We start from the raw sequence: 18799 nt of genomic DNA, 5'->3' as shown, positions 1-18799 counted from the left end.
GTTTGGCAGTTATAATATAGAGGTGTCCTACACTTGCCTTATTAAGACATTTGGCTGAATTGGGTATAGTTTCCAATATTTCTTTGCTCCTTTGTTAAGCCCAAATTATTCTTATTGTAAAATGGAAGACCATTCATGCTTTTGTAATAGGTTATATAGGCTTTTTTATAGCAAAAATGAATTCGCTTTCAATTTCATAAAGAAATCACAGACTTGTGATAGTTAACATTTCTGTACCACGCACAACAAGGATACTGGCAGGTTAGCATAATATGGGGATAAGCTGACAGAGCTAAGTTCTCCATTTTATTGCTGGAAAACAGTGTGCTACAACAGCTGCAGCAGTCAGCTAGGAATCCTGTGCAGCCTGCTCAAAGAGTTCATGTATTATTTGTGCCTGTCATGTTCCATCAGACATTTTATCTGACGTTGTCAATGCACCAAATGTTGTGTAACTAAAATTGGTCTCATGTCTTTGTGTCTCCTGTTCCGTTCGTTAGTGCATCTTAACACATGCAGAACTCCATGAGTCATTATTTTGTCATGTTACTGCTTGATTTTTCCTAAACTTGTCTTCAGGTTCTGATATATGTTTGCCTCCTAGCATTACGGTCACTGTTGTTCTTCCTTACGATATTGATGATACCACTTTTTAAAGCCAGGTTCTTCTTTCAATCAACAAAGGCTGGCCTCTTGATGTTGACATCCTCATTCTTGCACCTCAAAGCACTGGAAAGGTGCTCCTGCCAGCATGGAGAAATCACAGTATAGTCTTCTAAATTCTAGAAAAAAACTGAAAGTACCTGATAAACAGGAATAAAGCAATGTGACCTCCAGGAATACAGTTCAGTGGGATTAGTAAGACTTCCCGTGCTCCACAGAGGACTATCCGTGATAATGAAATGTGTGCTATTATACCATATGGCAGTGAGGGATGGAAGCAAAGAGATGAAGTAGCTGCATGGGAGCTCTTTGCCAATGTGAAAAATTGAAGCCATGCTTCCCACAGGACAGCCAATGGCTTCCGGCATACGAGATTGTTTTCTTCTCCTGCATGGTAGGACAAACTCTCTTAGCTGACAGGAGTTCACAAGGTGGATGCCACATAGGATTTAAAAGACTGGTAGCTTATTGTAGAAATTCCTGCTCCAGAAACTCGTAGAATACCTCTTCTCAGTATTTAGGGGCAGAGGAAACCGGAAATAACTGGAAGTTTTAGTAGTTGATGCTGGCTAAAGTGGGAGACAGCGCTCTGAATTTGAATGTCACTCTGGAGCAAAATAGTCTCTGCATCTAGTGACAGACAAACCACAGTGGTGCAGACACCCCACATTATGAAAATTGCTTACCTGGCAAGTCACCTCACCAGGACACACGCGCTTATGTTGTGACAAAGCAGCAGAGATTTCTTTATTTCTCTCCTCCCATGTTCCTCCAGCTTCTTTAGCACTCATCTTCTTCTCCCTCTGAAGGAAAAGAAAAAAACATATGGAAAGGACAAGCGTGTATTAAGAGTAAATCCTAAAAGACTTCTAGATACAAAATTTTTGCTTTCCAATCAGATAGTCATAATTAAAAAAAAAAAAAAAAAGAATTAAAGAGGAAGCAATACTATTATCCTGGAAGAGTGATAAGGAACAGCAAGTGAAAACAAGAAGCTGATTTTTGACGTGTGAGAAACTGCAGGTGTTCCTATCTGTTGGATAACAAGCACCACATAGTCAAACGGCACCTCGCCACCTCTCAAAAGCACAGCACATGCATACTCTCATGGTGCCAGAGAGGACAGCCATCTCAGAGGAAATGCTGAACCTGCCTCTGATCCTTCCTAAAAGCAGGAAACTCACCAAGAGTGGCAGAGCAGCATTGAGGCAGGACTGTCTTGAGTCCGGCAGAGAGTAAATGGTGTCCAAAGAACAGAGCAGCCCAAGCAAATTTCATGAAATTAAGAAAGTGTCAGTCTGATCCAAAGCTATTTGAAGTCAGTATGGATCTCTGTAGTGACTTGAAAGGGCTGAGAATAAAGCCCTCAGTGCAGAATTTCTGCTGGAGGTATTTGAAGGCTTAGGATCTCTGTAGGGAAGACAAGGCTGAAAAGGATCTCTTAGGACATCAAATCCAGTCAGTCACTTGTTATTTCAGATACCTCGCCATATACTTCCTTTCATAGCTGTATCAGTCTCCATCCGCGAAATGTCAGAACAAAGGTACAACAGCCTAATATTTCTCTCATGAAGAAAATAAGGTACAAGGGATAATGGAATTCGTTTCTTTAAATCTTCAAGTAAAAAATTTAATCTACAATGAAAATGAAAATGCGGTGCTTGGGATCATTCCTGTGAGGGTCATTGTATTCATATTAAGCCCTTAGTGACAGCTGTGAAACCTGGAAAAGGAATACATTTACACTGAATTTACTGATTGAAACTTAGTAAACAAATTCCACAATTGATAATTCAAAAAACAGTTGATAAAGAAGATCAGTCTTTCTCAGATATGCTAGGGCTCCACAGTTAAAAGACATGAAGGTCCTTTCCAACCTAAACGATTCTGTGATTCTGTGATTCTGTGAAAAGTAGGGAAAAGTGTGACCAAAGTTAGCTGATCTGACTCTGAACTCAGAAAAGGGAATAGGACTGCTGAGTAAGAAGGAGCTATTTTTACAGCCTCTTTTCAGAGTAGAACCATAATTTAAAGGACTAAAGAAAAGGTTATGCCCATGTAAGTGTGAATCTCAGCTTAGAGATTTCTCTTTAAAAAAAGTACAAACCAATGGCTAATTTATACTATTTGATGTATTTATTAATGGAGAAATGTAATCCACATTTTAAGAACAAAAACATAATTTAACGCATCTTACTTCAAAAAGAATGTATTCTTTATTGAGTTCTGTTTTTTAAAAGCCTCTTTTTCTCCGGTAGGTTTCATTTTTTCTGTAATAATGTTCTTTGGATAAGTATTAGTGTCGTAAAAAGAGGCCAATGAAAGCTTCATAATGGATCATTTACACAACCACATTTTCTACTTCTTCTCTTCATAGGTTTTCTATGAATCTTCATTATCTCGGTTTTCATGGAAAATGTTGGGAATTATTTTTATTTGACAGCTTTATCATATAAATATCTCTATGTTAAAATTCATGTTCTGATGATGTGAGTTACAGGTCTGTATCCTCTCACCGAAGGAAAGAAGCTCTGTGAGTTCATTTTCCAGTGCGTAATTACTAATGCAAAATTTGCCTACTACCAATACATTTTTTTTATCCAGGCATTTTGGCAAATATTCTTGTAACATTTAGGGGAGTCACCAGATGGCACTAAAACATTGCATGGTGCCAGAAATCATTACATTTGTTGCCAAGAAATGCATTACTTTACAATAATACCATTTGTCTCCACTTTGGCCGTAACTCGGGCCGATATCTCCTCTAAACTCCACTGAACTACAGGCACTGGCACATGCTCGTTGAGCCAGAGAACAGCAGGGTGAAGTCATGAGTACATAATCCAGAGCCATTAATCCATTGAGAATACTATTTTCATAATTTCAATGTTGAAATTTTGTTCTTTTTCTGGAAATCTGTGTCCATCAACAACAAGTTCTACAGTGGCTGCTTACTGCATCAACACAGACTCTAAACTCCTCCTAAGAAACTACTAGTCCTTACTGATACCGGTTCAAACTCTTATCTTTCCTTTTTATCTCCAGTGTGCCATAGAAACGCTGAGTGCTTTAGATACTGCTATCATGTTTAACAAGAATCTGTTTTCTGCTTGATACATACTATTCACAATTATATTAACTAGTACCTGATAGCTAGCAGAAAGTGGAAGATGCTCTCCTCTTGTGCACTTCACAAAGCATGACAATACCTACCTCAGCAAAGAAGTTTCCTACAGAAGAACAACAGGTCAGTCAAGCAGTGTAGACTCTTATTTCAATTTTAGAGGGGATTGTTTCAGTTTAACGTAAGCCCAAATGGTTAAAAAGAATATTTAAATATTTATTAAAAAATTGGCCAAAAGTCTCTCTATTCCAGTTTCCTTTGTTCAGCAGTGACCCAGACCAGATACTTAAAGATGATTATATGAAAAAAAAAGAAAAACAAATTAAGCTTTATTAAAAGGTCTAAGAATATTCCAGAAGTCTTTTGCCAAATTTAACTAAGGTAATTTGATACATCTACCCAGTCCTACACTTATTTATTTACTATCTTTCAGTCCCTTTTATTGTCATACCCTTTTAAGTCTTTCCCTGTCTGGACTGTGATCTCTTCTCGCCATCTGCCAAGTTAAGAAAAACAAATACTTGTATCATTTTCTTAGTTCCCCAGTTGCTATAATTGGTTATAACCAAGGACTGCTTTATTGTAACCTTGACAAACGGATTTTACAACTATTGAAAGAATCTGTCCAGCTCTGTTCTGGGGAAAATACACAAACTGAGGAAGAATATCATATGTATATGGTCTTCCTATGGGAACTCAGAGAACACATGCAATGGTGTAAGTCATGTTAGACTTTAGGGGGAAGAAAAAAAAAAAAAAAACCTAAAAATCTCTACTGACTCACAGACCCTGCTAAATCACTAATTTGTTTAGAAAGAAAAATGTCCTATTTACACATACTTTTTTAAATAGAGATAGTTAAAAAACTGGAAAACTTTTCATAGAATTTTTGACAAACTAAAAGGGATATTTCTCTTTTTGAAAGCTACAGACAGATTGGACCAGCTTCACTTGGGATGATGAAGCCTCCTGCCCAAGTGACATTTGCTTAGCTATAACATTTGCTTTATTCTATCTCTTTCTGCATCTCCCTTAGACCATCTGAAAGGTCACTGACCATGTCCTATCTGATGCTCGAACTGCAGCAGGGCCCTCTTTTCATCGGTCTGCCCTACCTAACCAAATGAGGCTTTGATCTTTGTCTGTCAGTCCTAAATAATGCAGTGCTACAAATCTAATACTGTTCCTAACATTATTTACGGTAACAAGTACATTCTAGCATTTAACTTAGGGTCATATTCAACGTCACAATCCTCCTCTGATCAGTTGCTTGCTTCACCGTATAGGTCCTGACTACTCAGTATTTTGAATCTCAAAATTCCATAAGGTCAAATGTACATATTACAGGCAACTTTCAACGGAAAGGACAGAGCAGACAGTAGGGCAAGCACAATAGTTTGTTCTAGTCTCCCTGTTTGGAGAGCCTAGAGTAGGGAGAAGAAGGTTTTTCAAGTTATTTTTTTTTCTCATTGAAACCTGCCTAAAAATAGTTTCTATCTCTGGATTTTCAGGAGACACAGAGGGTGTTCAGAACATTATTGCTGCAATCCCTGGTTTTGATTCCACGTGATAGGCATTGCAAAGGTTCAAGAGACATGCTTGAAGAGACGTGGCCTGGGGACAGTAATAGCACCCCTGAAAGAACTGCCCGTGGCAGGTAGGTGAGTGTCTCTCCCATAAAGAAACCTCACCTTCATGATGCATGTCAGTGTGGACCCAGCCCAGGAACTCACAGAGTCACCTAGAAAATGTCCTGTAAAGCCAAAGTGTCCCTGAGCCGTTCCCTGATCCCCTCGTTCTCTCCACAGGCATGAAGCCGCAATCTGGCACACTCTGGTATCGGATCATCACGTTCTGAGTTTCTGAATTACATTATGAGCAAAGCAAGGAGGCAACATATTTTTCTCCAGAGAAAATCCGCCATATGATAGATGAAGCTTCACAAATGCACGCTCCAGAAAGCATCCAATCATTTAAAGAACTCCCACAATCAACCACAGTAACCTTGAAATATTTTGGAATGCTTGATAAATCTCTCTCCCACCCTAAGCTTATTTCTTTTTCATGAAAATACATAACTAAACACTTGAGTTAAAGTCAGGAAAATACTTTGCAGCCTCTCCATCATGTACTTCAAAGTTTCTCTTGAGCAGGGACTGCCTTTGAGTGTATGTCACCTCCAGTGATGTTTCTGCAGTGTGGAAAAATACCTGCTGGAGAAACCTGCTTTGTGGCCCTCTGTTTAGTCTTCTCATCTGTGTTTTCTGCTGCAGGTAGAATTACTGATTGCTGCTTCACTCCTGCAGATGCAACCCTAATAGTCTAAATATGGCAGCACTGAAGCAGTTCATAAACATTAATTAATGCATCCTCATTACATCCCTCTGAGGAGAGTGATGATAGAGCAGCGAAGGTGTCTTGGTATAGATCCAGAGGTGTGAGTTCATGCCTCTCTCTGGACTCATTCCAAACATTACTCCCAGTCAACTCGGCTATAAATGAGTACCACATCACTGGGGCTGAGGAAATCAAAGGCAGCTGGTGGGGCTATTAGCCATATCGCTCCCCTGTGGGAGGTTAGCAACAGAAATTGTTGTCCTTGCCCAGACTAGCACAATTAACCCTGCGGATGGTTTGAAACCACCACGTACAGAGCTGGTGCTGTTGCCACCCTGATGAGAGCGATTGATGCAGAGGGGGATGAAGACCCAGGTCTTCAAAGGCACGTAAAGCTCTAAACCCCTGTAAACTCAGTAGGAGTTAGTCCTGCGACTACTTTGGGTATCTGAGCCTCAGTGACTTGTCTCAGTTCTGTGTCAGAACAGAAAATTGACCCTGACTCATAAGTCCCATAAGATATTTGTTTTCTCTTCTGACAATCTTTGCTGATAAAAGTAATAATTACTCAAGAGACTCATCCCACTGAGTAAAAGCAGAATTTCTTGAAAATACGTATGCATTGTCACGCAACTGGGAATAAAGCTTGTTTAGTCATATGAGATGAAAGCTCATAAATACTGCTTTACATTCACTGTCTGTCATGTTCATTATTCTTATTAAAAGATCTAGCATTGTTTTCAGCATGGAACAAAACGGTCACTGCCTTGTAGAGCTTATATAAAACTTTTCATTCCAGAAATTCATAAGGTATTTATAAATAGTGATTTATTAAACCTTTGGAAATTATAACTTGTCTTTATGGATGGGAAACTGAGGTAGAGAACCCACTATCACTCAGTGCATCACTTAACTGATATCCAAATGGAAATAAAAAGCACAATCACTGACTTCTTCTCTTGTACTCTAATCATCAGACCCATTTCCTCCTAATAAATAATTTAAGTTGTTTTTATTTTAATGAACTATAAAGAAATGAAAATCTGTTTGGCTTGCCCTAAGGTGAGTAAGGAACAAAAAAGTAATGTAGATACATAGCCTCCTGCTTCTCCTCTAAGCACTTGACTGTATTGTACAGACAATATAATGAAAGTTTTGAAAATTAAATGCTCCATCATTAGCTAAATAGGCAGAGGTAACTGTCTAAGTGATAAATAACAGAATCATGCAGCGTCATTTAGAGACCAATCTGCAGTGAAAAGTATCCCATTTTATCAGATATTTTTTGGACTCTGCTAGATGCACTGGAACCAATGAAGCAATAAATACATCAAAACACAGAGGTAAACAAAATCATAAAACATCCAACGTGACAACTGAAACACCCACGAATACGTAAATATTTATGAAGCAATAAGTGCTTCTGAAACACCCGGCAGATTTTGATTGAAGCATTCAAATTCAAATAGTCCAATCAAAGCATTGCGTGTTCACATGATGAAGGAAATAGGAACTGCATGGCAAGGAAGGCCGTCTGGTGGCTTGGCAACGTGTAGCTTAATTTCCTTTAAATTGCCCAGCCTTCCTCTAGGCAATAGAGTCCAATGCCCAAAAAAGAATATCTTCAGTGTGATTTAAGCACTGAATTGCCAGTTTCCAGATATATATTATTCTGAAGAAAATTTCAAATAGATCAAACACACCTCTGAATGTGTCTACTAAAACTTTTCCTCATATTCTTAATAATTTTTTTCTAGCTGACAATCCCTATACAGGTCTGTGTTTTCAGGCTACAGCTCTGAACATGAGGATTTTGAATGGACACAGCAGAAGCCCTCAAACACACTGTAACTCAGATGCATCCTTTTGAGGTCATCCTTTTTCAGCCTTGGCTCCAAAAAGAGAAGCATCCATTTACCCATCTTCTGTTCCCCTCCATCCCTTCTCTGTATCAGAAGCTTGGGTTGGCGGACCAAAGATATGAATCTGGGACCTTTTCCCCTTGTTCTGCTATATAAGATAAGGAAACAGCAGTAGTTTATCTCTAAACTTTTAAAAGACTTTATATAGTCAGTTTCTTAGAGAATAGACATGGAAGTTGGACATAATGGGATATATAACTGTATGCTTCTTATTGTCACTTTCAAAATATTTGCTATAGTTTTCTAAATTTAAAGACCAGAAGGGTCATTAAATTAGACTCTCTTGTAGGATCTTGCATATATTATACACACTGCTCTGTAAAGACTGCAGCAATTTGTGTCTATAACACAACTTTCAGAAAGTTGTTTAGCCTTATTTAAAGAAAATTTAAAGAAAATAAAATTCAGTACTTTCCCTTGCAGCTTGAAGTCATCAAATCAAAAGTAGTCATCTCTTTCAGTGCCCCCTCAGAAGCACTTAGGAACAATGCTGCTGAGGGTTGCATAGAGTTGAACGATGTAGAACAAAACAGTAAAAAAAAGGATATTCCTCACTTCCTACTCACTTCCTACTCACTCCTCTCAAAATTTACTCTTTAGTGCTAATACTGAAGGTCTTTCTTAGGAGCTAAACCCATTTTACTGGGAATACAGGCTCAGATATTTAGGGTGCAGACCTGCAGCTGCAAGGCTGAAGCAAATTTTACGTTGATGGGTATTATGATATAGGAATTGAAAGCTACTTGGTCTGTAGAGATTAAGATCTAGTGGTTGTTCCCCCTCCTCAGAACTGGCTTTGCAGTCTAAGATTTCTAAATCCTATGTTGTACATGCACCTGAACTATTTCTCAGGTATCCAGTTCCAGCCAAAGGTCTCAAAGGAGGCATCACTCCTAAATTTATCTGCAATAAATATATATTGTGGCATTATATAAACATCAAATGTTTTCCTGCTAATGTGAAATGAGTTTAAAGGAAGAGTTTTCATTCAAAATTAATTTCTGTCATGGGAATCAGCTAAAGTACAGTGGGAGATTTACTTTTGTCAAATGACAAGTTATACTTATTTGATAAATGTTAATGCCATTTGCTGGATAAAATACACAAAAGATAGCTATTGTTGCTACATTTTGCGCAATTGGACTAATTATTTGATGAATAACAGCAACATTTTTGGATTTTTTTTTCTGGTATTCAACCAGCTCTTTCGTGTGAAGGCTGAACATAAATGTAGGGACAGCGTCAGCAGCTCTTATTTGCATCACATAGCCTTTGCAGAACTTGTATTGGCCTTGTGCCTTTCCATGGTGTTCCAATGGCCTCATCCATATAAGTCCAGTATAATCTAGGCATCATTTCAATGAAATCAAGAGAACGAACCAATTGCTGTCATTATGGTTCTTCATACGAGTAAGTATAGAATATCATGAATAAGGTTTACAGATTCAAGTGCTTTTTACAGGTTTCAGAATCTGGCCCAAAAGTATAAATCAGACTGAATCATTGCAGGAAATTAACTCTCCTCCAAGCTTTTTTGTCTCAGCAGCCTTTGTTCTCTGCACATACTCTGCAGTATGTTTCACATCGGGTCATTTTATTTTGAAGAGCTCTGGTTACTATATCACCATGGGTTTAGCTAAACAGTATCTTTAGCCCTGTAGATCACTTACAGCAGCTGGAAGTCTCCATACTCCCCAGCCTGTTTGAATGCAATATTTTTAACATTTTGGTAGGCACTTCAAGGAGACTTACAAAGGCAAACAAACTAGTATGAGAGATGAAAGCAATAAATGCAAGTGTCATAAACCATGCTTCAGTAGGACTGATCCTGACTGAGCCTGAGTAACTGAAAATAAATGTGAGGGTATTCAGATAAGTCATACTATCTCTCTGGGTAGGAGCTAAGAGGTAAACTACTAATATATATGACTTTCATTATGATTATTCCCTTAAGTTTTCTTTAGAAGACTCACCGTGTCTTGCAACTCCTGTGAACTTTACTAAATGAAGGACTGAAGCAGAAGGTTAGATTCAGAACGTCTACATAGATATTTATTGTTGGACAAATTACAGGGCCAAACGTCACCGGTCTCTTTCCAGGGTGCGTAATGATCAAGGCAAAGTAACTTTTCTCTAACTTAGCTCTCTAGTCCCAAGCATGTAGACCAACAGAGTTACAGGTCTTGTCCACCTGACCTTGGCTGCCACAATAATGGGTACAAAATTCTGTGAAAGAGCTATGGATGGAAGACAAAGGGGATGCCCTCCTTCCCACATGTCCTTGTTTCCCAGCACGCTTGCTAGGAATACCGAGAGATGTGGTCTGCACACCAAGGACTGTACATGGGCAGCACTGCCAAAAACGTAGGCGAGGAAACACGTCTCTGGGAAGCACAAGGATGTCTGGTGTATCAAGGTGCTACACTGGCCTCTACTTGTCTCCACTAAAAAAGTTGGCCCATATCTTTCTGGAAGAATACATGTTCTTCATAGCCTTTTCCTGTTCCTAGAGAAAGTCACCATAGCTCCCCTTTTAGATATAAAAATTAAGTCTTACAGCCATTAAAATCTGGCTGCCTAACCATGGCTCTCATCCTACTTGTCTACAGCCCAGATTGTCTCCTTCTGAAGCAGCTCCTCCTTATGAAACTCAGGATACCTGGCTTGAGAAAGGAGTGCTATAAAAAAAGAGGACAGTGTTCTTTGCTTTTGTTACTGCTTACTTATTCATTTATTTATTATTGTGCAGTGACAGGAATGACATCCAGCTCAGCATCAAATAAAACAACCGGAGATACAAATTTTTTGCAAGTGAAATTTTAGGGGAGGGAAAGAAAGGAGCCCACAGAGGCTTGCTTGTTTATATAAGTGGTGACTCCTTTAAGTCAGTGTCTTCTCAGCTGTGGAATTTAAAATGGAATTGTTGCCTCATGGTTATATATACTGCTTAAACGTCATCTTTTATTCATTATGCTTATTCTACATCGAAATTAGCCCTCGGTCCTCTGCATATTTTTGTAAAAAAAGGAAGATTTGGGGACTAAATATTGATAGATTAAATGGAGAATGAGTAAATATTCTTTGCCAAAGTATGTACTTGATCTTAGTAGAATCTTCAAGTAATAAAGCACTGCTATTCTGGGAGCTCCTTAAACATCCTTTATCTGGAAAGAAGGTTAAATTGTAGCACGCTGAACCTGCATCTGAGAGGGTAAGATGAATGTACAGTTCCTTCGGGATTAATGCAGCTTTTAAAACAATTTACAGTCCAAGAAACTATTAGCACACACTAAAGATTCTATTAAAAACTAAACAGAAAAGTAATATCGTAGAGAGACTAAAGTAAAGCAGGAGCTTTGAAGATAAAAGTAGTTTATGAATTAAAAAAAAAAAAAACTTTGGTGTTTTTGACCACTGATTTCCAGATTATTAATATTTCTGCAAGATCCTGATAGTCTATGCAGTCATGTAAAGTAGACAAATTCTGAATTTACTGGCTCATCAGTATAGCAACAATGGCGTAATGTAGAGGCCTCTTTCACACCAATTAACTAGGTCCTTTACTAGACTACAGAAGACCCTACACAATGCATGTTGCCCCATGTCAGACTTAGGAATAGTGGTCTATTGACCCCAAAATCTAAAACCCACTGTTTTGATTGTGTGATGACGTGATGATATGAAACGAAGGCAACAACACAAAATATCACTTACTCTTTCCCTAATACATATATGCTGCTCAGAGTTTGAAAAAGAGAAGGTAGTCAAGTAAGGAAGCTTGCACTAGAGTCCGTATCACCTACACATCAGATCTGTGCAGTGTAGACAACACATTCAAGTCAGTCTCACCTCCCTTTACAGTGAGAGAAGAGAAATGTGCACAAACAGAATAGTTCGATTTAGAGGTCAGTTTTAGAATAAAATAAAAAGCGTGTTAGAGAATTGTTTCCTTTCTTCCATTGACTATAATTCTAGACAACTAACTCGGTTGTTTCTCCATTATAAGGCAGTTCATACTGGTAAATCTTCATTAGTCAGCACTCTAAAATTGAGAAAAAGGTAAACCTATGGCTGTACAAGCAGCCAAAATGTATAACAATTCCAGGATCAGGTTATTATTGCTGCTGTAGCTTTAGGCCCTATTATACAGATGATTTAATTGGCTAACAAGTAAGGAACAGAGTAGGAGGGAACAAACATTTTTTGGGATGGATCACAGTCCCGTCTGAGGAAGGTTGTGGTCTGATGCTCTAGTTGATCTAAGACATCTGGCTTCAGATGTCCACACCTCCAAAGGGCCCTTCTCATTCCGTGCACAGGTTTCATTTTCCCTTACAGTAGGTTGGGTCAAGGCCATCCCCAGAGCTGATATTTCTGCCTAGTTCAAGCAACAGAACAGTACTACAAGGGTAGATGGGTTACACAGTCACTGCAGGGATGAGCCTACCTACCTGTCCTCACTGCTGCTAGGTATGTGCTTAGGTCCTCACTCAGAAGAAGCGTGGATCCAGACTTTCTCCACCGATGTGTTACTCAGTTAATCTCAATCTTGCATTTGAATATGGGCTAGTACTCATACGCTGTGTTCATGAAAGAAGTGTTTGGGATGCAGTGAACACCCAAGACACCTTTTTTTTTTAGAGTACTCATATTTATTGAGATGGATAAGCTAGTTAGTTTAATAAAAGCATGAAAAGGTTATAGAAAACGCCAACAACTACAGTAACATTAGCAAGAGTGAAAAATTAAGATTAATAACTAGATTATGACTGTGGTGATAGGGAGTGGAAGAGGATTTCTCCTGTGCACCAGTAAATCCATGAGGAATTAGCTTCCATCTTCCTCAAAACCATATGGTGTTGATCACTATCTGAGAGGGCACTCTAGGGTTGTTAGTCCTTAATAGCTGCAATGTACTTCTGTTGGACCCTCATTTCATTCAGCTCAAATTAGGGGCAGTTGTGTATTGCTTCTGCTGTATATGCCATACATATACAACATTGTGCACATTTTTCATTTTAGTGTGTGCTTCCTTGATTTTCGTTGTCATCACTGTCCTGTATAGGAGAATTGACTCAGACATTTATTTGATAAAGTCTTTTCTCTCCGAGGTATTTAATTCAATAATTTCATTGGCATCTTCATACTACACATTTATTAGGATTGTATTTCCCCCAAGAACACAGCTTCTTCTCTAAACAGCAATTTGTTGCTGTAGTAGTTTATCAAAGAGATCTGCCTAAAGATTTCTATTAACAGTGCATATTTTGTGTTGGAGTTCCACGTAGAGACTTGCTAACAAGGAGTGAGGAGAGAGCAAGGAGAAGTTGCTCAGCTTTACACAACCAAATAAGTGGATTAGGAGAAGAGAACTATACCTGTCAGGCTTCAACCCATTCTTTGTAGCTTAATGAAAAGGTTTAATAAGGAACCAAAGTACGTGGGGAAACTACAGCCCATCTGATTCATGGGGGCTGATTCATGGCTCAGAGCGGAGAGTGGAGGTAATGGTTGGCAGAGGATGTCGACCTTTGGTAGCTTAGGTAGCCACATACCAAATATGGGGTCAGTACTGACAACGCTGAAAGGAGAATTTAAACGTTCTTGAAAACACCTGAGGATAATCACAGGAACTACTCTGAGGAGTGAGTGTGAGGTATACATCTTATTTTGAATCCAGTCCACAAAGGAGACAGGTCTGTCACAGTTGGCACTAAATTTAATGCTCTGGAGGTCTCCCTGTTCCATCATTGCCCTGTCAGTAAATAAGTAGATAATGTAACTTGATTGTGCTGAAGGATGTTATCGGCATCTATCTTATCTCCCACTGTAACCACCAGGAAATGTCTACAGCATAGAATGAGAAAACTAGAAAATGCTCTCCTCAGCATACTTCTCTGTCTTCTGACAAGTTGTCCCTCAGTGTCTTGACCACAGGTGTTATCTTTGGTTTTGGTGCCCTCTGTCTCTGTGGATTTTTCTCTTGGAGTTTTACAGAGTAGTTTGTTTTTCACCCCTTGCAAACTCAGCATCACCAGCATCCTGTGGCAAGGGATTCCACGGCTTGGTTATAAACTAGGAGCAGAACCACCTGCTTTTGTTCGTTTTAAACCAGTCACCTGCTAGCTTAATTTGATGTCCTAGGCTCTCACAGTGGAAGAAAAAAATGTGCAATCATTTTCCTTTTAACTGTTGATGATTTTGTAGACCTCTGTCATATTCTCCTTCCATCATTTCTTTCTAGGCTGAAAAGCCAAAGTGTATTTGGTCATCCCTCACACAGAAGTTGTTTCATTCCTTTGATAATCTGAGAAGAAAAGCCTTTTTGCTTTTTACAAAGCCTTTGTATTATCTTAGCCTTTTTGAAGATGAGGAGACAGGAAGGTGGAAGGAACAATAACTTCACATGGTGTTTCATATACAAATGCATCATGGATTTCCTTTTTTTTTTTCCTCTATTCCTTTTCTTGTAGTTCCTAGGGTATGATTTGTTTTATTTTGTTTTTTTTTTTTTTTTACTCTTACCAGCTGATATTTGCATGGAAATATTTGTCTATTAAACCTCCAAGATCTCCTTCCTAAGTGATATTCACCAGTTCACAGCCCATTACCATGTGTGCAAAGTTAGGATTGTTTTTGTCACATCTATTTGTCACATCTGGCTGCATCAAAATTTATCTGCTGCTTTATTACTCCTGCAACTCTTAACACTTGTCCTTGACTAGCTTACTATGTCCAGCAACATTTGTCACCTCACTCTTCACCCTTTCCCAGTCACTTACTAATTTATTGAAGAGCAAGGCCCCAACATACCTCCTTCTGGTCATGTGATTACATCCCCTACTCCCAATTTCCCTGTCCTTTCTACCAAGTCTTTATTCATGCAAAGACCTTCTCTGGCTCCCGGGTTTCTCTAAACATCTCTGGCAAGAGACCTCCTTGACAGACTTCTGGAAATACACTTAAGCTGTACGCAGCTACTGTGGTATATGTATTACATTAGTACGATTTAATTGATGTGTAAGACTTTAAATGATTCCTATGCTTAGGGGATGCTAAGTTCACAGCTACTATGCATATACGATAAACAGTCATATCACACTGTGCCCAAAAATACTTTTTCATAGCAGCAAAATACTTTTTCATAGCACCTTGCAATTGTATTTATATCAAGGAAAACAAAAGAGTTTTTTTTTCTGGGAAGTAATTCCTAACACAAGTGCTGCTTCTGCGTGGATGCTAATAAGAAAGATTTCGTTACTTCTTAGAGCGTTCTTAAGCTACAGTATTCATAAAACACCGCAATTATAGATATAAAAGCACACACACACAAGATATTGAAGTACACACATGCACAAAGTATGCAGTTAGTCACACACCTACGCACTGCTGGCAAATAAAACATAGTTTTCTGCTTCGGAAGAACAAGAACAATAAATATGGTGAGACCCTTTTACCAGGGTTAGCAGAGCAGTACAGCAGTTTGGCTAGAGCGTACTTTAGACAAAACAGCCCCTGCTCTGGGTATGCCCCAGAGGATCTGCAGAGCAGTGTGTTTTGAAGGGTAAAAGAGGGAGGCTCCTGGCACTATGGGCTGAAAGCAGAGAAGAGATGGGAGGGGAAAAGACAGAGCTTTCAACACACTGCTGCCCTGATCTTCTTCTCTTCAGACCCTAGTAAGGACTTGCCCGCTGTAGGGCCAGCTCACATCTGCCTGTGACATGTCCTCAGCACACCAATGTGTTGACAAGATCTTTGGGTCAGCTGGCTACACATCACCCTGTGCTGGGAAGCAAGACACCACCACTGGCCCCATGACATCCAGCAGGACACCTGCCTGGGCAGCATGCAACATCTATTGATCACAAAGCTGAAAGGCAGCACTGAAGGACAAGGAAAAGTGTGGTGCAAACTTCTGACGATCTAAACAACTCCCTTTGGGACTGCTAAAAATGGAATATGTATGTTTCAGAACTATGCAAAAGCCAAGGCTCTGCATTCTGTATTCCTCTGACAGCCTGTAACAGATGTTTTGACACGGCGATCAACAAATTTTATTTATTTAATTCTCACGTTAAAAATTCCATGAGTTTCACAAATGCAGCATGAACAGGAGACGGTAATCAATGGACTTAAGTGCAATAAAAATAAAATGAGAAACTTCACAAAACAGGAATCTCTGTAACTATATTGATTTTACACTAACAAGAAAAAAAAGTGCAATATTGCTGGGTCTAGATTTACAATATGGGATCCAAACAACTCCCATCTTTTCTCTCCCAAATTTTCCCAGTTCTCTGCTGGACCTTATTAGAAATCACAGAATCACACAGAATCGTTTAGGTTGGAAGGGACCTCTGGAGATCATCTAGTCCAACCTCCCTGCTCAAGCAGGATTCTCTAGAGCATATTGCCCAGGATCACATCCAGACGGGTTTTGAATATCTCCAGGGAAGCAGACTCTACTACCTCTCTGGGCAACCTGTTCCAGTGCTCTGTCACCCTCACAGTCAAGAAGTTTTTTCTCAGGTTCAGATGGAACTTCCTGTGGTTCAGTTTGTGCCCATTGCCTCTTGTCCTGTTGCTGGGCACCACGGAGAAGAGGCTGGCCTCATCCTCTTGACACTCCCCCTTCAGATACTTATACACATTGCTGAGATCACCTCTCAATCTTCTCTTCTCCAGGCTGAACAGGCCCAGCTCTTGCAGTCTTTCTTCATAGGAGAGATGCTCCAGTCCTCTAATCATCTTGGTAGCCCTCCGCTGGACTCTCTCCAGCAGGGCCATGTCTCTCTTGGACTGGGGAGCCCAGCACTGGACACAGGACTCCAGGGGAGGCCTCCCCAGGGCTGAGCAGAGGGGCAGGATCACCTCCCTCCACCTGCTGGCAACACGCTGCCTCATGCACCCCAGGACGCCATTGGCCTTCTTGGCCACAAGGGCACACTGCTGCCTCATGGTCAACTTGTTGTCCACCAGCACTCCCAGGTCCTTCTCTGCAGAGCTGCTTTCCAGCAGGTCAACCCCCAGCCTGCACTGGTGCATGCGGTTATTCCTGCCTAGGTGAGAAGGTCCCTAGGACCCTGCGCTTGCCTTTGTTGAACTTCATGAGGTTCCTCTCCGCCCACCTCTCCAGCCTGGCCAGGTCCTTCTGAAGGGCAGCACAGCCTTCTGGTGTGTCAGCCACTCCCCCCAGTTTACTATCATCAGCAAACTTGCTGAGGGTGCACTCTGTCCCTTCCTCCAGGTCACTGATGAATGCATTGAAGAAGCCTGGACCCAGGACTGACCCCTGGGGGACACCACTAGCTACAGGCCTCCAACTAGACTCTGCGCCATTCACCACAACCCTCTGAGCTCGGCCATCCAGCCAGTTCTCAATCCACCTCACTGTCCACCCGTCTAGCCCACGCTTCCTGAGTTAACCTACAAGGATGTGATGGGAGACAGTGTCAAAAGCCTGGCTGAAGTCCAGGGAGACAACATCCACTGCTCTCCCCTCATCTCCCCAGCCAGTCATTCCATCAGAGAAGGCTATCAGATTGGTCAAGCACGATTTCCCTTTGGTGAATCCATGCTGACTACTCCTGATCACCTTCTTGTCCTCCACATGCTTGGAGAGGACCTCCAGGAGGAGCTGTTCCATCACCTTTCCAGGGATGGAGGTGAGGCTGACAGGCCTGGAGTTTCCTGGCTCCTCCTTCTTGCCCTTTTGGAAGACTGGCGTGACATTGGCTTTCTTCCGGCCCTCAGGCACCTCTCCTGATCTCCAGGACCTTTCCAAGAGGATGGAGAGTGGCCTAGCGATAACATCCGCCAGCTCCCTCAGCACTCGCGGGTGCATCCCGTCAGGGCCCATGGATTTGTGGATGTCAAGTTTGGACAAAAGATCTCTAACCTGATCCTCCTCCACCAAGGGAGAGTCGTCCTTTCTCCAGCCTTCCTCTCTTGTCCCCAGGGTCTGGAATTCCTCAGGACTGGCCTTAGCAGTGAAGACTGAAGCAAAGGCAGCATTCAATAACTCTGCCTTCTCTGTATCCCTCGTCACCAGGGCACCCGCCCCATTCAGCAGTGGGCCCACGCTTTCCCTCGTCTTCCTTTTGCTATTGATGTATTTGAAGAACCCCTTCTTGTTGTCCTTGACATCCCTTGCCAGATTTAATTCCAACTGGGCCTTAGCCTTCCTTGTCGCATCCCTGCACGCTCTGACAACGTCCCTGTATTCCTCCCAAGTGGCCTGTCCCCTTTTCCACATTCTGTACACTTCCTTCTTCTGTTGGAGTTTTGCCAGCAGTTCCTTGCTCATCCAGGCAGGTCTCCTGCCTGCTTTGCTGGACTTCTTCCTCAGAGGGATGCACCGATCTTGAGCCTGGAGGAGGTGATGCTTGAATATTAACCAGCTTTCTTGAACCTCTCTTCCTCCGAGGTCCCCACCCCATGAGATTCCCCTAAGTAGGTCCTTCAAGAGGCCAAAGTCAGCTCTCCTGACGTCCAGCGTTGCAATCCTACTCATTGCCCTGCTCCCTCCTCGGAGGATCCTGAACTCCACCATCTCACGGTCACTGCAGCCAAGGCTGCCCCCAACCTTCACATCTCCAACTAGACCTTCTTTGTTCGTTAGTACAAGGTCTAGCATTGCACCTCTCCTCGTTGGCGTCTCCACCACCTGAGTCAAGAAATCATCATCAGTGCTTTGCAGGAACCTCTTTGACTGTTTGTGCCTAGCTGTGCTGTCTTGCCAACAGATGTCAGG

Source organism: Struthio camelus, chromosome 1 (genome assembly GCF_040807025.1).
Source record: "Struthio camelus isolate bStrCam1 chromosome 1, bStrCam1.hap1, whole genome shotgun sequence".
Lineage (NCBI taxonomy): Eukaryota > Metazoa > Chordata > Aves > Struthioniformes > Struthionidae > Struthio > Struthio camelus.
Note: the sequence above shows the minus strand (reverse complement) of the source record.